The sequence below is a fragment of the Alligator mississippiensis genome, chromosome 11, assembly GCF_030867095.1.
Source record: "Alligator mississippiensis isolate rAllMis1 chromosome 11, rAllMis1, whole genome shotgun sequence".
In the NCBI taxonomy this organism is placed as follows: Eukaryota; Metazoa; Chordata; order Crocodylia; family Alligatoridae; genus Alligator; species Alligator mississippiensis.
Window position 1 is genome coordinate 54,037,981 of NC_081834.1, and position 21,890 is coordinate 54,059,870.

A 21,890-nucleotide genomic window follows, 5' to 3' on the forward strand; every position below is an offset into this window, starting at 1 on the left:
GTTTTTAGTCCTCAAAAGAACAGAAACACGGGCTGGGGAACAGATCAAGAGAGAGATCCTATATTGCCTCTAGTTTCACTTAGTCCCACTTGCACAGTTAAAGTCTGCACACCCTCACAAGTGATTGCATTTTACTCTGTGCAAAACCCACAAAAGAGCTAGCTTTTTCTCATCTGCCTCAGATCACTGTGATCCAATTTCAGCTGTGGGCAGTGGTGGTTGTGCCACAAACCTTTTGTGTAACAGCCTATTAGTTTGGGCACCTGTTCTTGAAATTGGAGGCCAAGGCTTTAACTTCCTCTGCACCTTACAGGGATTTGAGGCTAGATGGTTGGGCTGGAACAGTTGCAGCTGCACTAGGAGCAACAGAAGAAGCTCGGTACAGACAAATGTAAGTGGAATAGACTGACCCGGGGAAGTGCTGGGATCTCCTTCATTGGAGGTTTTGAAGTAGAGGCTGGATAAGTATTAGATAGGGATAATTATGGAGTAACATTCATGCATTCATGCAGGCAGTTGGACCAGATGACCTTGAATGACTGTGACATCCCTTCCAATGTGACAACATAACATAAGAACATAACAAGTGCCATAATGGTTTAGACCAATGGTCCATCTAGCCCAACATCCTGTCTCTGACAGTGGCAGAAGTAGGTGCTATACAGGAAAAGCATTGAAGCAGACACGTCTAGATTGATCTGTCCCCTATTCAATAACCTATCTGGCATGTATTGGGCTATAGATGCCAGAAGAAACATCTCCAATCATTAAGTTCACTAGCCATCAATCACCCGTGAATTTCTCAAGTCTCTTTTTGAAGCTGGCAATTGTATCTGCCTCCACCTGCCAATGAAGTTAACTCCACATTTATAAAAAAGTATTTAGTTGTAAACTTGTTGCCTACTCATTTTAGCAGGCATCACTTTCTTCTATGGGTTCAGATTCCTCTGAGACTGAGGTAAGACCTCACTGTGATGCAAATGCCCTCCTTACTGCTTTTGGGCCAGGTGTCAGGAAGAAAGCCAAAGGCTGAATAAGTTCAGCCTGTGGCATGATGTACCTAGCCATGGATAGGATATAAAAATAGCACTTCAACCAGACTGAAGCAGAAGTCCACCCCTGCGGTGGGAGGCCTGGTATGCGGGCATGCCACATATAGACATAGTCACGTTAGAAGGAGAACAGGCTATGGGTCATGATGTTTTCCTCTCCTGTGGGCCAAACTTAGTTTTTCAATAAAAACAAAGCCTGTGGGTAATTTTCTGACTTCATGTGATGGGTCAAAGGAGAGAGAAGAGGCCTGAGGGATTGTAGGGATTAAAAAGGAGTTGGATATTCTGGGGATAGAAGTGGAAGGAAGGGAAATGCTTTAGGTGGCATGGGGAACAGGGTTGCATGTTCAGTAACTAACCCCAGCCTGTCAGGCCTATAAGCCTGGCTTTCTCTGAAGCAGTCTCCTCATGTGCCTCCTTGTTCCTCAGTGTGTAGATTAGGGGGTTCAGCATTGGGGTGACCATTGTATAGAACAGGGAGGCAATCCTGTCCTGGCCCTTGGAGGGAGGCTGCAGGTATGCGTAAATGCCGGGGCCAAAGAAGATTGACACCACAGCCAGGTGGGAGGTGCAGGTGCTGAAAGCCTTGTGCCTGGCCTCAGCTAAGTGAATCCTCATCACAGCAGCACCAATGTAGCCGTAGGAGACCAGGATGAGGTTCACAGGCACCACCAGGAACATCACACTTACAGACAAGAGCGCAGCCTCATTTATGGATGTGTCAACACGGGACAACTTGAGCAGTGTGGGCACCTCACAGAAGATGTGATCAATATGGTTCTGGCCACACCGGGGCACCTGCAGAGTTGGCAAGGTATTTGCCAGTGAAGCCACCAGACCACTGAGTCAGGAACTGGCAGCCATGAACAGACAGAGGCAATGGCTCATAATTGCTGCATAGCGCAGGGGCTGGCAGACAGCAGCGTAGTGAACGAAGGCCGAGACTGCCAGCAAGAAGCACTCTGTACAGCCCAGGCTGAGAGAGATATAGAGCTGGACCATGCACCTACCCCAGGAGATGGACCTGCGTGTACTGAGGAAGTTCACCAGCATCTGGGGGCCAAGGTTGGTGGTGTAGCAGATGTCAAGGAAGGAGAGGTTGCTGAGGAAGAAGTACATGGGAGTGTGGAGATGGGGGTCCAGCCAGGAGATGACAGTGATGGTGACATTCCCAAGCAGTGTCATCATGTAGCCTATGGAAAGAAGCACAAACAGCAGCAGCTCCAACTGTGGTTGATCAGACACCCCCAGCAGGATGAATCCCTCAGTAGTACTCTGGTTTCCTTCATGCTGATTCTCCCATGCTGCTTCGCTATGCAACACCTGTAGGTACAGAAATAGGAAGGGTGACAAAGACCCTTCAGGCAGGAGGTAGGTGATAACAGATATCAGAGTGTGACTGGCAGTGTCTGGTGCACGTGAATCCTGGAAGGCTGTGTAGCTTAGTGAGAAGAGAGTAGCTACCCTCCCAGTGAGTGGGTCTGGAAAAGGCTGCAGGAGTGGGATTGTGAGCACTGGCAGAATCCATGACTAGGAAACAGTGGCAATGTAAGTGATGACGTGAGAATGTCTACAGTGGGGCTGTCCAACTTGTGGCTTGTTTACTGCCTGTGGCCTACAAGGGCCATGCAGTGAGCACTTCTGCTTACAGGGCCGCACAACGAGCACTTCTGCTTTGGCCTCAGAGTTTACAACCGCTCGGCTGTCAACTGTGTGCCTTAGCACTCATGCCACCCCAGTCCCAGGTGAACCTGTGATCTACAGCAGAAGGAGTTCTTTCATTCTAGTATAAAGGTCTAGATTTTATTAGCCTGGAAATAAAGCAAAGAGGAAAAAGAATCACAGCCTTTTGCCACATTACTGTATTGGTGTATAATCCATGGCTACAGTTGTTCCCCAGCGGATGTGGATATTAGCTATGGGTAACTTAGAAATTATAGTGGTCAAACAGGGAGAATGGAACTGAAGCTGGTATGTATGAGAAGTAAAGATCTACAAAAGTTAGTGAAACTTGACATAGTGCTTGAAGTGCGTTTCAAGTATTGGTGAAAGTGCATCATCTCTCTTGCCAAGCTTCCTAGGGATGTAGTGTTCTTATGGGATATGCTGAGAGATGGGAGTACAGAGCAAACTGCTGTGGCCCTGTCAGGTTTGATCAGATCAGCAAAGCAAGAAGTGTGCAGGTCAAAGAACCTGGACCATAGTTTGGGTCTATACAATTACATTAGTAAAAACAACGTCTATTTGCATCATTCTATTTCTAAAGCATTGGTAGATCTTTAACATATATATGAATTCTTCTATAGCTGGATACACAATGGTATTCTTTATTTACTAGCAATATTCACTTGAGAATTGAATTATATTTGCTTTTGCTTTTGTTCCATTGGAGGACTCATTTTGCTGAGAACAGGGACTTTCTAAACATACCCCTAAAGTCCCTATATTTCCTTTGGGGATCAACAGCTATCGGCGTGCACAGATCTAGCACTCATCACATTCTAGCTCAGTCCATTCTGCTCAGTTCCAGCTTTTGAGTTTTCCTCCATCCTCACATCCTGTCTCATTTGTCTTCCCCCCAGTCTCTCCATACTGAGCTATCAAATGAGGCAGAGTCCCACAAATATATTAAAATCCTAGGAGACAGCATAGGGAGCTACTGAAGATTTTATACTCCCAAACACATTTCAGATACACACAGGAAGGGAGCAGAGAAGGAGAGGAGAAATCTAAGTGAGGACGCAGGTAGGCTGAAAGATAAAATTAGTTTTGTCCAGCTGCTGCATGACTTCTCTGTTCTTTTGAAATTCAAGAAAAATGAAAACATGGATGGGAGAAAACCTGAAATACAGAAATTCCCCATCAACATCTTTGATAAATGTTAATAAATGAGCTACCTGGATTATTCATAAAACTTTCTAAGAAACCAGGGCATGTGAGGTGTGTGACTGGAGCAGTGCCAAGGAAATCATCACTTTCATACAACTCTTGTAAGCCAGGAAGCAAGAGTGGTTTTGGTCACTGCTGCCTGGTTGACTTTTGCCAGGTGAAGTGATGGCCTTGTGAGAGGCAAGAAAGAGAAGGGTGAGTGACAGAGAAAGTTGGAAAATGATGGTCTGGGAGGGTGGTTTTGTGACTTATACCAGGGTGATGATTCAAGAGATTTACATTCTGTTCCCCATCCTGCTGGGGTATCTAGGCAGTGTTTTTCTTTCTTTGAGTATATCTATTATCCTTGTATAAAACTAGAATAAAAATTATTTTCCCTCTCCATTGTGCTCTTTATCTACTTAAATTGGAGCATCTAGATTGTTAGGTGCTTTTCTCTCTCCAGGCCTGTATGTGCAGCACCTGGAAATATGTGGTCTTGTTTTAACTAGATTCAGGATTGTCTGTCCCTAGCTGTCTGTGCCATTGGTGACACATAGGCTGTGCCCCCCCCGAAAGTGCCAGCTACAAAACCGCACTTCCAGACTTGACTATCGGCTGCTGGGGCCCCCTGCCCAGTTGGCAATCCTCCACTGGGAGGGGACCCCCTCCCCCGTCGGCGAGCTGGTGCCTCCCCAGACTTGGGCACCAATCGCCCATGGTCTGTGCAGAGCTCAGCAAACAGGGCCCACATCTCAGCTGGGGCAGGGGCTGCTTTTCCCTGAATGCCTCCCACTGTGTGCATGAATAGCACCTGCAATAATAAGCTACAAATCATAGCTTGAACCTCTGAATCTTGTCAGGATACATATTTATTATAACCACCCCATCCTAGGATTTGAAGCAGTGCTGGATTATGAAATGCTGAGGCCCTAAGCTATGTCCAGTTTAAGATACAAATAAAAATAATACTTTATTATTCTCACAGAAAGGAAAGTGAAAATATAAATATGAAAGCTTTATAGTAGCATATATACAAAGGTAAAGACACAAAAAAAAATATTTTCCGTAATCCACAAAAATGGATTTTCATGAAATTTTAAGATAAATTATTGTTATTTCTGCACAAATCTTTGGACTTAATATGAATAATAATTGTGGCGCCATATATATATATATATATATATATATATATATATATATATATATATATATATGGCGCCACTATATATATATATATATATATATATATATATATTGTCATATTAGAATGAAAACGTCCATATTGAGAGAGTCATTTTCCCATATCTCCTTTATTTACCAACTGATTATTCTAAAAAATGATATTGAATCATTTTTTTTTTCTTTTTTAGACACCCCTCATAATCTGAGGTCCTAAACTGTAGCTTAAGTAGTTTAAGCCTAAATCTGGCGCTGATGTGAGAAACAGAGTAAAACTGGTACAAAGAATAGAGAAGGAGCCTGGAAAATATTCCATGCCCAGATCCACCAACTAGACGCTGTACTGGCAATCCTGCACCTACCTGGAATCATCTGAGGTTCTGCACAGCCAGACCAGTGGTGCCATGAGATCCAAGTGCACAGTTGAGACTATCTGTGGCCATTTCCAGTAACAAAACAATCTGTGCTGGGCTTTTCAGTAATCTAATTGCCCAGATCCTGCCACATAGCTCATAGTCAGTCAGTCACATCCGTTATCACAATATTAGCCCAAAGAAGTCAGCCAGTTTTTCCCTCCAGCCATTCTGCTCTTCCCACTCCTCACCCCATAGCTATGTTGAACTCTCCCCTGCGTTACTCAGACTCACCTCCATTTCATGCTGGTTCTGATTGCCCCAATCTCTCCTGCCTGGACACTGCCCAATAGTTCAGGTTAGTGGGAAGATCCTGGATTCGTGATCTCTGATCTCCCTCTTGTCAGGGAGATGGTAGCCCCTGGTTGTGGAGCTGAAATGGCTCTGAAGCACCATAGGCAGGGTAAATCTAGCTGTCTTGTCTGCGTGCCAAGGAGCAGAATTGCTTGAAGCTGGCCTTGGAAGTTGGGAGCCACAAGGGCTGCTTCACATCCCAGTGGCTAGGTGGTTTGGAGGAAGGCTCGGTCAGAGAGAAGCACAGCCCCTAAGAACCAGCATCACCCTGGTGTGAGGTCCTCCAGTCCCAGTATCAAAACTTCATTTTGAGTAAGGGACTTGGAGACGATGCAGACCTTTTCTTCAGTTCACTGCTGCCAGGCAGGCATGTCCTAAGTCTGTCTCCACTGGATCAGCCTTCACAGAGCCCACTGATATTGTTGATGGGAGAATTAGAAATGCCAGCTGTGCCCAGGACAATGTGCATGTGAGAGAGGGAGAGATGAAGAAGGATGGAGAGAAACAACCTCAGCTGTAAGGAGGCAATAGCTGCATAGCTACCAGTCAGGGAATCTGGAGAAGCAGAAACAAAGGGAGGGTTTGGAAGATGGATATGTGACGGGCTGTCTGGCAGTGACCTAGCCCAGGGGTTTTAAAGGGGCAAAAGATGATTGGAGGACTTGGGATTCCCTTTCCTCACCAATCAGGCCCCAGAGACTCACCCCTCATGTCCCCTGATTGGCCCCTTGGGTCACCTGGAGGGGGATAAAAGGGGCAACACGGCTGACTCAGGGAAGAGACCAGCAAAGGACCATGAGGAAGGAGCTTTGAAGAGCTGGCAAGAGCTGAGCCAGCGGGGCGGAAGCAGTTGCCTCAGAAGAGCCTGAAGGAGCAGGACCTGCAGGCAGCAGTGGGACCCCAGTTGTGTTCCTTAACTAAGTTCTCGGGTGGAGAAGAGCATGGAGGGAAGCTGTAGGTTCAAGTGGGGTTGGGCACTTGGCTGGGAGCAGGCCTGGAGCCTGGGGGAGCTGCATCCCAAACACAGCATGAGACTCCTGCAACAGCGGGACCCCCCGAGGGAGCGCCGGGGAAGTGACCTCTCACCCACGGGCCTTTCCCACATGCGGTCACAGCGCTGTGTGGAGCATATGGGTCCTGCCCCACCACAGGCTCCCCCTGGTTCCAGGTCTCATTTCTAAGCACTGAGGCCTGCCTTGAGGCTTGTTAAATTAACCCAGGCCACACAGCATGTGGAGAGCTGTCAAGCCCTGTCCTTTTTACATAGGAGAGGAAGGGCAAGGTGGGGGGGTGTGGGAAAACAGTGGTAATAACCAGTGGCCCCTTTTGTTGAGGGCACCAAATACACCCACCAGCACAGTGGTGGCTGACCACACACTGCTACTGGCATGGTGGGAGCTGGCACTATTCTGTGTGTCGCTGCCACCATGGGTGATGAGCTGCTCTGCTGTCTCTTGTCTTTACATGGCTATGAGATGAGCTGGGAAAGTTGTTAGCCTGTTTCCCTGTCCTGAGGGCAGGGCTGAAAACAGTGTGTAGCTCTTTTCATTGCTCAGCTATCCTCTCTGATCAATGCATACGTTAATACTGGGGTTTGACAGTTCATGTGTTGGTCATATGACACCTGTCTGCCACTGCAGCTCCCTTTGCCAACCAGGCTGAAACCAGGAAAAGTGCTCTGAGTGTTCAAACCAAGCAGTTAGTTTCAGCCAGACAAAGGATTTGCATCTAGAGCAGTGTATTTAGTTCTGGGGTCCACATTTTAAAAAGGACGTAGAAAAGTTATTAGTGGTCTTGTAGATGTATTGGGGTTTAATCCTCATTAAATTAAAGAGGTTTATAACATTTAAAATTGTTTGTTTTAAAACATCGTGTCAGTGTTTGCATGTGCTTGGCTTTACATTGAATTAAGCCTGGTGTGCAATTCCCAGTAAATTCCAGCAGGGGGAGCCACATACCAATCCATCCCCTGCTGTCTTCAGTACTGAATTACAGCTGGGGGTGGCATTTAAATCACTAATCCCCTCCCTTACTTCCAAAAAGCCCCCGAAAAGCTCCTTCCCCCAAGCCAGAGATCCCAATGGTAAGCCACGGTCATCACCTCCACCACCCACCCCCAAACCTCATGGACTTCCACACCAACCCACCTATGAAAAAAACATGCCACATCTGGACTAAACTTATCAATTTTAACCTTTACTGTGAATTTTAACTTTGTAACCTTTGTTTCTAATTTTTAAAAATTCCATAACACATCACAAGATTTGTTGAAAATAAAGCTTCTCAGTATAAAAATACAGTATGTATAAAAATAAAATGACAGTATAAAAAGTTAAAATAAATGTAAAAACACAGCATTTTTCCTGTGTAAAATAAATTATTACATAAATAAACTCCAGTAAGAAAATAAATAAATAACTATTAAGACTTGTATTACTTTACTATATTCCTATTAACACTATTAACACTATTTACATACTATTTACATTCTATAACTATAGGCCAGGAAGACCTGGTAGCACCCAGGCTCGCAGATGAGCCTGTAGTGGCAAGAGAGATGGGTAAGTCTCCTGTAGAGTGGGGCCCTGAGCCTCAGGGAGCTATTTAGGAAGCTTCCAGGCTCAGGGATAAAGGTAGCCCAGCAGGGCTTGGAACAGGGCTCAGAGCCCTGATCCCATAGACAGGCTTGGAGGACCAAGGTGTGGGCTTGGAGCCCAGAAGGGGCTTGGAGTCCTGAGTGGAGAGAGGGCTTGGACCCTCAAGATTGGACAACAGGGGTTGGAGCCCTGAGAGAGAAGTTGGGGCCCTGAGATTGGATCGGGCTTGGAGCCCAGTGTTGGTAGGGGCTGGGAGCCCAAATGAGATAAGTAGGCTGAGTGTTAGGCCATGGGACACCTGCGAGGCATGGGGTATGATAAGGGAAGGTTGGAATTGTATGTATAGACCCTTGTCATCAGGGCAGATAAATGGGCAGCCTCCCGCCTGAGTAACATCATTGTAATTATTAACATCAAGGCTTGGCAGACAAGGAGGCAGGCTGGTAGCCCTAAAACAAGTGGGCAGGCCCACATTTTCAGACCAGCCTCGGGATGCCCACTTGTTACAGGGAGATGCTTCTTTCTAAAATAGATTTTGCAAGGCAAGGGCTTAGTATGAGCTGGCAGGGGTGGACAGTTTCATGATGGCCATGGCCACCCTCTTGTTTGGAGTGATGGCCTGACATGTGGTAGTGTCCTGCCTCACTATTTTTGGCCCCAGCAATGAGAAGTTGTGATTAAATGTCTCCCCGGTCATTCAGAATGTCTTGAGCCATTGTTGATCATTACAAGTGGTCAGTATGATTTGCTCCCACCAGTCCAAACTGCTTGCATGGGTCCAGACCCTGGAGTTGCTGTCCCTTATGTTGATCCACAGAGCCCTGTCAGCCTCCAGTTCTGCTCCTTCCTCTTGGCTATCCCACTGCACCGCACAGCTAAATGCCTTTCTTCGCAAGGCACATTTATGCACTGGCATCTCATCGCAACAGTTTATCATGCTATCAGCATAGCATACATTGCGATCATGAGCTGCACATCTATGCTATGCAGTAAATCGAAGACCAGCAGCAGGAGAATCAATTCCATTTTGTCCTCCTCACCCATGTCATCCTCCTCATGCATTTCATCTGGAATCTCCATTTGGTCCTCCTCACTTACCCCATCTGGATTCCACAAAGCCAGGTTGTTTGCCAATATGTAGCAGGGCTGCTGTTCAGCACACAGCATCACCAACGTTCACGGGGTGGGGACTCTGAATAGGAATGGGAGATTAATACAATCAATTAGCATTGAAAGTGACTTCCTAACTGCATGTCAATGATTACCCCGGTCAGGTGTCCATGCGCTTGGTGTTAGTGCAGCAGAGCCTTTGCCCTTTGCCCTTTACCGTGGTGGGTGGGTGGGGGGTGTGGGGAAGGTGATGTACTGCCTGTCCACTTGGATAGATTCTGTCTTTTACCTGATCAATCAGTAGGCACACCTGAGAAGCATCTCCACAGAAAGGAGCCCTGCCCCGCAATAACCCCTTTTTTCAAGCAACCATCTCCACAGAAAAGTGTTCGATTGGTCCTGTAACTCCACAGGTTTGAAAGAAGCATCTCCCCAGAAAACAGGCTTGCCCTGCAAGCTTTTTCCCAAGAAAGCAAGCCGTGCCCTGTAAAAACCTGAGGCTGAAAAAAAACCTCTCCCCTTAAAACAGCTATGTCCTGCAATAACCCTGGTTCAAAAAAAACAAACCCTCTCCCCTTAAAACAGCCCTGCCCTGAAATAACCCTGGTTTGAAAAAACATCTCCCCAGAAAAGAACCCTTCCCTGCACCAGCCTAGGTTCGAAACAGGGGTGTGTGATGCACAGCACTATGTCTCAAAGGTTACCATTAACACCTCAAGACCTAAGGCAGGCATTGGGGCACCAGAACCATCAAGCCCTCTCCCAACAAATGTCCGTACTCGACCCTGACCTGGTTTTGGAATGGGGCTTTATTAATACCCATGCTACATTTGTACTGCTGGCTGAGCATTGCAGCCTCCTGTGATCCATTCTCCTCCCTTAACCTGCTATATTGAATTCTGCCCCCCGCCCCCATCTCCCAGATATTATTCAATTATTCATTGTGAAAAAAGTTCTGACAGTCAAGGGCGCAACGCACTATGATCACAGCACAGCTGAGCACTTCATTCAGTGGCACAGTGAGGGTAGGAGAAGTTTTGCCAGTAGGAACTGCTGCCAGCCACAGGCACACTGATCAGATTGGCAGTGAGATGTTATCTAGCTAACTGCACAGACAGTGGGGTCCAATTTGTGCCAGGCTACACCTATCACCATTGCTTTATTCGTAAACAGTGCTTGATTGATTGCCCGGACTGCCATTTCTGAGACATAGTTGACACCTTCACAGTATGAGTATGTGAGATTTTCAAAAAGTTTCATTCAAGACATATCTATATAACAGCCCCCAAAGTTTGCCAGCCACCTTTTCATGACTCCGTTGTTGTCAGGATACCTTGATCTTGACAACTGTTTGGGCACTAACAGCTTCCCGATGTCTCAGAAAAACAAGTCCAGTATGCAGGTGATAGAGCAGGAGGCTGATACATCTATCAACCGTGACCCCAACTGAACCCAGGAGGAACTGAAGGACTTAATCAACATTTGGTCAGAGGAAAAGATCCTGGAGTAGCTGGAAAGTAGGAGGAATAAGCCAGTGTATGCCTCAATAGCAAAAGAAATGAAGGCACAAGGGCACAACCAGGACTGGACACAGTGCCAGAGCAAGATCAATCCCCTTGTAAGTATTGGAGAATGGGCATTATATCCACTATAGTCACTTTGGCAGGCACTGTTTCAGTGCCATTGGTTGAATGTGCTGGGGGAGTTGTACATGTAGCATGGGAGGTGGGTCACCATCCTTTTTTAATGTTTGGAGAAAGATATTTCACCACACCATGAACACTTTGTCTCCCTATTCCTTTTATCAGCTACCATGCCTGATACTAGCCAGGAATGTCTGTCCGAACCTCAGACTCCAGCTCACACTGGAGCGGAGTGCACGCAGGAATACCACCACAGTCAGTGACGCTTCAGAGAGAGCATGATGGAGGCTTTGGTGGAGGCAGCACAAACACAAGTAGCCACCGTGGATGACTGGTGGGACGAAGTCTGGGAGGTTCTTCAGGCAGAAAATGCCTGGGAGAATCGAAGTGTGAACAGCACCATAGAATTCAGGAAGCAGCTCCTAGACCGCAAAAGGCCACTCAGTGATGTGAGAATCTGCAGGAGACATGTGCATTGATTAAGGACCATGTCCTTCAGTGTGTGAACAAGTCCACCATTCATAAGCAGGTCCCTCCCCCTGGAAAATGTACAGTAGCTCTACTCGGTTTGCCTCTGTCGAGGAGGTAGCCAGGAATATTACATCTGAGCCTGTCCCTTCACTCACATTGCAGTCAACTGAGGGGTACCCCGATGCCAGCAGGGCCAGGATAGCATCACTGCAGTTCAGAGAGCAAGGGGAGGTCAGACAGGGGATGTACAGGTGGGAAAGAAAACCAAGTAATCAACTCTACCACAAGTTACTGCTGCAGATTTCTTAGAAAAGAAAGTCAATTGATGGGAGAAGGGTTCCTATTTGTTTCTACTAGGTCTTATTTCAGTAATTTCTTGGCTTCTACTACTTATGTTTGTGTTCCTTGTTAAGTTCTAAGGTGGAATAAAGCTGTATTTTTCCTTGTCTGTCAGCTTTCTTTATTGGGAAGGAGCAAAAATGCCTGCATCTGGATGTGTGGAGGGTGGGGGCAGGGGCAAAGAGAGGGAGGGAGGGAAGAAAGAAGAGCCAAGCATTCTTTGGCTAGCCTCAGATCCAGTGGGTAGGGTTGGAATGGGGGAAGGAGGAAGACCAGGGATAAGTTGTTAACAAGCCCCTCTCAGCTTCTCCTGCTCCAGGGAGAACAAAGAAAGGGAACTTGCCCTAAGTAGGTGATAATTGACCTCTTTGAAATGTAGAGTGGCTGGGTAATACCTCGCATTGACAAGGAAAGGCCCATCCCTGAAAACATTAGCAAGCGGCAATCCTTGGATAGGACAGTTGACCTAGACACTTCTTCTATATATTTTCTTAGTTAACATAATTTCTATATGGGGTATGCATGTATAACCTTGACAGACAAGGTTCCTTGGGTGAATTTGATATCTTTTATTAGACCAATAGTTGGAACTATAAAAGATATCAAATTCACCCAAGGAACCTTGTCTGCCTATATCCTTAGACCAACACGGCTACAACCTAAACCCCTGTATAACCTTAAGGTGTTCTGTACCCTGAGCTGTACTCTACTCCGCATGCAGATGTTGACTCTGGAGAGCCAAGAGACAGAAGCCTTTTGTGAAACTTTGCAACATTTTCCAGATAAGATGTTCAGCAATTTTTTCAGTTCCCTGCCTTTCCTCAGATCACGGCTTGACTGTGCATGGTAGTGCACAGTGACAATGGTAAGTCAAGTGGCTATAAACGGTAGTCAGGAGGCTGCTGTAGGCCAGCAAGCAAACTCCCCCTCTTCCCTACCTCCCGCTATGTCTGCTGTGGCCAGTCTCCCACTGGTTGCCGGCTAGCAGCAGGCAACTGTGGCTGCCACCCCAAACACTTTCCTCCTACCCCGCTGTCTACCCATGCAGGAAAACCACTCTGTTGCACTGCTGCATACCCCTTGGCACCCGGGGTCATGTTACGCAGGGCTGCAGGACAATTGTTGTGAGGGTCCTGCCGAGTAGACACCACCCCCTGTGCGGTGCTCTCCGGGGAGGTGACCCATAGACAGCCCCCACCCCAACAGTAATGGGCACAGAACATGCCCCTGTTACATGTGCCCTGGGCCATGTGTAATGAGCTCTTTGTGCAGGCTGAAGGTCACCCTAGCCACTATGCCCTGCTGTTGCTGATCCTGCTGGTGCCCTGTGCATGTCTGCATTAGTGGTTTGGGACACTTAGATAAGATGGTGTGGTGGGCAACACACAACCTCCACCAATGGCTAGATGGATACCTGTCACAGCACTACACAACCCTAAGCCCCAATGCCAAGGACAACATTGCCACAGGAATTGATACCTTGCTTGGCATGTGAGCGGCATGCTCACTCCCGCACAGTTCTGGGAAAGTGAAAGGGGATGACAAATAAAATGTTGTGTTAACCTTATCATGCCTGTGTCTGTGTGCTGTGCAGAAGTCTTCTGAGGTGGTGGGACCAAGGGGCCAGGGCGGTGCTGTCGTGTCACTGTACCTACCATATAGTAAAGCTCAGTGTGTGCATTCCTGCATGTTGTGGGAAAAAATGACCCATTATTCATAAGTATTCATAAAGTGGGTGGCCGTGCTTAATGGTCTCTCAGGATCATGGAAGTAAATCTGGCAAGTAAATCAGTGGTTTTGGGGAGAGGGGTTTTGGAAATTCAGACACAGCAGGACTAACAGGTTTGCTCAGTGGAGGGTGGGGGGTAGAATTGGTTTGTCAAGGTTGCTACTTTCATGAAAAGTCTTGGGAGCACTGCTGTGCTAACATATTTTCCCTAATACAATATTTTTCACTGGCACCAGTGATGGGGTGGAGGAAGGGGGTTGTTTCTGGGGATTCAGCCTGAGGATAAGAGCCTTTACCCTAGACCCTGTGACCCATTGACCCAGACACCAGTGCCAGAGACCCTGGCCTGACCCTTTCACCACTCCCCATCCCCTACAGGACCAACCATGATCACATTTTCCTGCCCCACCCCTGGCATTTGCACAGTCAGAAGGCTCAAGCCTGGCCTCTGTATGACCCAGTCACAGTACTGGGGGAAAGTGGTGGCTAACATGGGGCAAAGTACAGTAGTTCCCTGATCATTCATGAGTAACTTACTTGATGGAATTGGAGAACTCTATGATAGCTATTAATTTTGTGCCACTGTCACAGCAGAGACTGGGTGGTAGGAACATTGCATACATGCTGGATGCTGCTATCCACTGTGGTACCCTGTCATACGTGGCGGACAATGTGTGAATAAGCCTGCTTCATAGGATTCAGCTGACTTGATTGATGAATAGTGGGTTAGGAATCCTGTAGATTCATAGGAAATAAAGGCTGGAAGATCATGCAGGTGAATGCACCGTACTTAAATGATCACAGGAAAGCATCTGTCCAGTCTCCAAAAAATTCCAAGGTCAGGGACTGACTACACAACCAGTTTGGGTTGTGTATTCCAGATCATGGTCACCCTTACAATAAACAAGTTCTTCCTTTCGTCCATATAGCTAACACAAATTGTCTCCCATCCATTCAGTTATTCATGTGAGCAAGGACCGGTGCCTTGAAACATGGGTGACTTGTGATTATCCCTCTGTCATGTCATGGCCCAAAAGGGACCCTGTGAGTGGCCCTACTTGGCATACCCAACAGGACATGGCTTATTTTTTACCTAGCCAGATTTTAGGTGCCCTTTTTTGGGAAAAGAGTATGGTCAAATGAAACAAAGTTGCCAGAAAAGCACCAGCATGTCTGATGTCCAAAACTTTTGCACCAAAATGGGGGCTTGGAGGGGGTGTGTGAACTTTTCCTGACCTGCTGAACAAGAGCCCCATAAATTGAGGGCACACAGGCCCAGTTGTGTGTACCCCTTATTGATCCGAGATGTCTGAGGCTGAAAAGAGAAGACAGCAGACCAGGGGAAGAAGAGAGCCTACCAGGATGCATAGGACAACTTGGTCCTATGAAGAAACTAAGAGCCTGATGCTTGTGCTGGGGGACCCGGAGGTGTTAAGCCACTTCATTGTCAGCAACAACCTGACCACAAATTTGCACATCTACCTGGATGTCTCCAGGAAACTTGCCAGGTGGGGGCACAACAAGATGGCAGTCCAGTGTAGGATGAAGGCCAAGAATGTGAGAGCTGCTCTCCAACATGGAGTAGCAAGAGCTCATTGAAATGGCACCCCCGTGTGTAAGGTGCTGCATTATTGGTATCTCCAACCTTTAATGGAGGTACTTGAATGCCAACCACAGACCAGATGAGAGGGGTACAGGTCATGCTCCACTCCTGCCAGCTTGCCAACTGCCAGTCTGACTGCAAGTCCTCCTGCTGCCTTAAGCGAGGATGGCAGTGGCAGTTCAGTAGAACTGTCCCTTGGTGAGTCCAATGAAAAGCAGAGACTAGGGACATCTTCCACAACAGATATGTTAAGCTATGGGGAACTGACATCTGACATCAGAGCTGACACCTGAGATAAGGCTGAGCTGTGATGTAAGGGGCCAGGTTGGGGGATTGCAGTTAACTGACATGAGACGTTGAGATGGGGGTTAAATCAAGTGACAACAAACTGACAGGTTTGGGGGGATTGTTTTACACAAAGGTGAAAGGCAATGCACAGCACAAAGGTGACTTGTTTGCACCTGGGAAGGGCCTGCAGTCCAACAAGTTGGACAAGCAGGCAGCCAGAAAGGCAGGCAGTCAAGCCATTCTTGGATCATTTTCCAGAACACCCCTTATCCGCTCATCTGATTCTCAGAGCACACAATAATCCCACACTTGTTGATCATTCCGGTGTGACTTCCAGTTCATGGCCCTGCTGGCACATCCAGCTGGTCTTCTTAATTAACATCCAGGTCCTTCCACTCTTCTCCCTGAGTGCTCGGTTCTGCCTAACAGACAAATTCCCCTGCACTCGGAGCTCTTTAGACTTCATGTGGTAAGGTATATTCACTTCCCTGTCACACACCTTCCCCCTTAGTGAAAACCCACCATCAGATAATACTTATTCAATTTTACCATCCTGTTTGGTTTCTCCTTCTGCCCCTTTCACCTCCAGTTGTTCGTCATTCTCGATTCTTGAGAGGAAATCGACTGCAATGTTTAGTTGCCCAGGTTGGTGTTCTATGGAGAAAGAAAAAGTTTATAGGGCCAGGGCCCACCTCATCCGTCTGAAGTTCTCTGTTTTAGCTGCTTGCAGCCAACATAGCGCTCCATGATCCGTAATCAAGGTAAAATGCCTCTTGTATAAATAATAGTAGAATAACTGAACTTCCCATTTTATTGCCAAACATTCTCACTAAATTGTCAAGTATTGTGTCTCTGCTTTTGATAATTTCCTGCTTCCAAAGTCAACTGGATGCTTTTCCCCTTCTACCTGTTGAGTCAGCACTACCCCTAGGGCAATGGATGATGCATCTGTGTGTAATTGAAATGCTCTCTTAAAATTGGGGGTATATAATACTGGTGTGTGACACAACACTGTCTTCACTTCCATAAAGGCTATTTGGGTCTCTGGAGTCCATCTCACTAGTCTGCCTTTCCTACCCTTTAGCAAAACCATCAAGGGTGCCACCAGCTCAGAGATCCATGGTATAAACTTGCAATAGCAATTTACCAACCCCAGAAAGGGTCTTAATTGTTTCTTTGTCTGTGATTGTTGGTAGGATCAAATTGCTTCTACCTTATCGGTGAGCAGGAATATTTTGCCCTGATCTACTCAGAAGCCTAAGTATTTGGTCTCTGTTTGCCCTAAAATACATTTTTTGGGGGTTGGTGCAGCTGGCTGCAATTCCAATTAGGCAGGGCTGCCTGATTGGGGAACAGGGCCCAATTGTTCCTTATAAGAGCTGGGCCCTGAACAGCAATGGCAGCAGTCTGCTGCCAGCAGCTGGAGAGACACCACCAGCTGAGCTGCTGCTCAGAACACTTTGGAGGTAAGGGCAGGAGCTATAGGGATAGCAGGAGGCTCCTGGTCCTGGATATGACCAAAAACTGCACCCTGCTGGGGTGGCTGGTTTGGTAGGGCAGCCTGTGGTGGGGTAGTCCCTGGAAATGTCAAGCTAGTCACCTCCTCAGTGAAAGGCAAGTATGGAGCACCTTATAACCACAGATCCTGCATCTTTGGTGGGTATTAAGAGCAAGGCATGGGGAGCCCAGACACACTGTGAGTGCTGAGGCAGGGCCAAGGTCATGTGGAGGAACCTGAGGCAGCACTCAGCCTCATAGTTGACTTTTGAGGCTGCACTAGGAAGCCGGGAGTGAGGCTCCATGGGGGTGGGGCCCTGAGTCTTCAGGGAGCTATTAGTAAAGTTCCCGGGGCAAAGGGACAAGGGATAAGCCCAGGGAGGGCAGGACATAGGGCTTGGAGCCCTGATCCCAGTAGTGTGGGACTGGGAGCCCAGAGCTGAGAGGGGGGCTGGGAGCCCTGCATAAGAGTGGGGCTTGGAGCCTGGAGTTACCAGGGGCTTGGAGCCCTGAATGGGTAGGGGCTGGAAGCCCTGTGGGTTGAGTAGAAGTGCCTAGTGTGAAGGCACAGGGACCACGAGGCAAGTAAATGGGCAGCCTCCTGCCTGATTAACATCTTCTTAATCAGTATCATCAAGGTGTGGCAGGAAGGGTAGGTGGATGGTTTGCCCAGAAGCAAGTGGGTTGGCCTAAGTTTAGACTGGCCCCGAGATGTCCACTTGTTACAGTTGGCTGTCAGCCTGTTGCACCTTACTTCCTCCAAGATCTCTCTCACATGACATACATGTTACTCCCATATCCCTGAATAAATTACTATATCATCAATATACACTGCAGTGTATTCTTAATGAGTTGCCAGGATCCTGTCCATTAAAAGTTGGAATGACGCCACCACTCCATGTAAGCCAAAGGACATGTGTGTAAATTGATATAGGCCCCAAGGGGTGCCAAATGCAGTCTTTACTTTATCCTCCGGGACCATGGGAATCTGCCAGTGACCTTTGGTTAGGTCAAGTGTCAAGATAAAATTGGCCTGCCCAATACTTTCCAGCATTCTAATATAATAAAGGGCTTAGTCTGTCTGTCTGTCTGTCCGTAATGCTTTTGCTCAAGTGCGCATGCGCTGCTGAGTCTGGGTTTCCCCAGATGTGTCCCCGCTCTTTTTCAGCCCTCTGATCACTGTTGGGGTGGGTTTCTTTAAATCTGCCCAAATGTCATGGCTTTCCCTTTGCTCTGCTGGTGGGAGAAGGGGGAGGGCAATTGGAGGCAAGGGGGAGCACACACGAACCTGCCTATAGATGCGGAGGCGGCAGACCTATGCGGTGCTCCTGCTGCTTGCGATTGCCACTCCCTGCTCCCACTCCCCGAGCACAGCAAAATCCCAGATATTTGGTCAGGGCAGGGGGAGCGGGGGCTGCAGCTGCAACAGGGTGGGGGGGGGGGAGGGGAGGGTTGCCTGTTCTCCAGTGGGAGAAAGGATGGGGGACAGCACAGGCGCCTGTACTTGGAGGGGATGAGTGGCCAGGAGCCCCTGCCCAGGGTGGCAGGGGGTAAGAAGAGGGAGAGGGAGGGGGCTGTGGCCAGGCTGCCTGCATAGCACTGCAGCCATATCCCAGGGCGGGGGTGTCACAAGCCTCCCCTCCTCTTCCCTCAACTCATGCTGGGAGGTGGACATGAATCAGAGCCACTGCACTCTGGCCCAGGCAGGATGGGGACATCTGGGGCCCCTCTGGCAGGGCTGGAGGGGCAGGGAGCTGCAGATCGAGAATGAGGGGCATTGCGGGGGAGGGTCTGGGGGACTGTGGGTTGGGAATGTGGGGGGCACTGGCAGCGCCAGGGGGCTGTGGGTCAGAAGTGAGGGGCACCAGCAGGGATGGGGGTAGGGGGCTAATGAATGCTAATGAAGGTGCTTTCCTGTCCCATCTCCCATGTAAATGAGTTGTCATCTGGTTCCTTCTCCAATGTAAATGAGACTGGGGAGTTGCTTTACTCCTATCACTCTTGCCTGGAGGGATTTAGATGTGTTTCCCACTGCATCTTCATTTTCTTTTTTAAGTCCTTCCTCTAATCAGTTCTTGTTCAGGCAGAAGTGTGTGTGTGTGTGGGGGGGGGGGTGTCCTTTGTGGGTCAGAGAGGCTGCGTACAGGGTGAGTCCTTTGTCAGTCAGACATTCTGTGTACCGTGCTAGGGTTCCCCAAGAACACTGAGCTGACAGGTAACACTGCCCAGAGTAACCCCATCTAGCAGCATTTGCACATGTAGATGCACCCACCGGGAACCTGGTGAATGAAACTCTTCCAATGCACGTTTACTTGGCTTGGGTTCCCAGTTGGAGATGCCAGGCTGGTAACTAGAGTGCAAGGTTAATTGTGCCAGTCCAGCCCAAAAGCACATGTACAGAAAGGGAAGATTGATCCAACAGGCTAGCACCTCTCACTGCACATCAGCAGCAGGGTCTTGAAGTCCCAACAAGCAGCCCTGGCCAAGATTTACAGTAGCAATTGGCAACTTTGGGGATCCAGCTTGACAGTATCACTAATTCTCACAATTACATTGAAAGTCCTATGAGACTGGGTCCTTTGCTTAAAGCTTTTCTTATTAATGTATGTAATTCTAAGAGAAGCAAGGATTCTTTGGGGGTGATATCTCTTATTGGACCAACTTCATTAGGTCATTCACTTATTGGACATTCATTAGGTCTTGCATTTAAAAGCACGTCTAACTTTATTCCAGTCATGCAGTTGGACCAATGTAAGATTTAACCCCTACATCTTCCATACCCCTTGCATAATACCTGGACCATTGCGGCTAGAACATCACTCTAACACTACCATTATTATAAGAGAATACTGGTTATCATGAATAAAAAAGTAAGGTTTTACTCTTTTGGGCTGTGGAGTAGAGTCCAAATTCAAAAATCCCACTGTGGCCTGAGGGCTTAGAAAGCAAAATGCAAACCAAGCGACTGCAAAATTTACAATTTATTGAAATCTCATGATTTTTGCCAAACTCAATATTGTGAACATTTGATTTTTCTGAATGACCTGGGCAAACTCTCTCTTTCTGGGAACTTAGTGTCATCAAACATGTGTAGCTATGGGACCATTCCAGTGACTCTTGAAATGAGTAGGCATCTTCCATTGATTTCTATCTCAGTTCTGAAGGTGGAACAGTTACAGAAGGAATGAGAGACTCATGTGTTGCCTCTTCATTTAGGAGCTCTGATGAAGGAGTTTCTAATCCTCCAAAAGGACAGAAACATGGACTAGGAAACAAGATGAAGAGCGACATCCTATATTGCCTCTAGTTCTACTTAGTCCCACTTGTACAGTTAAACCATGCATGTCCCTACAAGTAATGGTCTTTCACTCAGTGCAAAAGCCATAAAACATCTAGAGTCCTCACCTGCCTCAGATTGCTGTGATCCAGTTTCAGCTGTGAGCAATGGTGGTTGTGCCACCCACATTTTGTGTAATGGTCTATTAGTTAATCCTTGAAATTGGAGGCCAAGGCTTTAAGTCCTCCTCAGCCTTACAGGGATTTGAGGCTACAAGGTGGGTTGGAGGCAGTTACAGCTGCACTAGGAACAATAGAGTGAGCTCAGTACAGACAAATGTAAATGGAATAGACTGCCCGGAGAAGTTGTGGGATCTCCTTCATTGGAGGTTTTGAAGTGTTGGCTGGATAAGTATTAGATAGGGATAATTACGGAGTAACATTCATGCATTCATGCAGGGGTTTAGACCAGAAGCCCTTGGGTGACTTTGACATCCCTTCCAATGTGACAACATAACATTAGAAGATAACAAGTGCCATAGTGGGTCAGACCAATGGTCCATCTAGAAGAACATCCTGTCTCCGACCATGGCAGAAGTGGGTGCTATACAGGGACAGCACTGAACTAAACATTTCTAGCTGGATCTGTCCCTTATTCAGTAACCTCCCTGGCATATATTGGATTACAGATACCAGAGGAAACATCTCCAATCATACTGTTCAATAGCAATCAATCGTGTATGAATTTCTCCAATCTCTTTTTGAACCTGGCTATTTTATCTGCCTCCACCACCTTCTCTAGCACTGAATTCCAAGTTAACACCACATTGAATAAAAAAGTATTTTCTCTTTTTAGTTGTAAACCTGTCACCTACTAATTTTGTCAGGTGTCCCTTACTCTTAGTGTTCTGGGACTTGGTGACCAACAGGTCCCTGTTCACTTCATCCATACCCCTCATGATTTTATAGGCCTTTCCCATAGCCCCACCACCCAAACCCCTTCAGCATTCTGCTTTCCAAAGTGAAACGCTGAGTCTGAGATTCTCAGCTGTCACTTCTCAGAATAAATTTGGAAGCACCAGACCATGGCCTATGCATGGCTGTGAGGACTACCCGTCCTGTTGAAACTAGCTGACTGAGAAAAAAGATGCAAGTGTCATACAATTAGAAGAACATACAAGAGGGAGCCTGAGTCTGTAGCCTCAGTAGGAGGTCCTTGGGGTGGGAGAAAAAGAGTCCTAGTTCTGCTCCCCACATTGTTTATGCACTTTCCTTTCCATTTTCATGGGATAAAATGGACAAACATCTTTGGGAACACATTAATTTTGCTTCTTGCAGACATAGTTTTGGGCTCCAGGACTCTTGCAACACTTTCTTCTCTGTAAGACAATTGTAAATGGAGGAGTGGAGTATTTTTTCAGCTCTGCCTACTTCATGTTCGGGTGGTCAAGAGACCATGCAAGGCAGTTCCAGATGTGGGTTCAAATTCTCCTGAGAATGAGGTGAGGCCTCATTATGAAGCAAATGC

The 21,890-nt window shown here is 47.3% G+C and overlaps 1 pseudogene; it reads right to left on the bottom strand.

Moving 5' to 3' along the window:
• Positions 1 to 1,406: 1,406 nt before the first annotated feature.
• On the bottom strand, positions 1,407 to 13,066 carry LOC102566404 (olfactory receptor 2G3-like; annotated as a pseudogene).
• Positions 13,067 to 21,890: the final 8,824 nt, after the last annotated feature.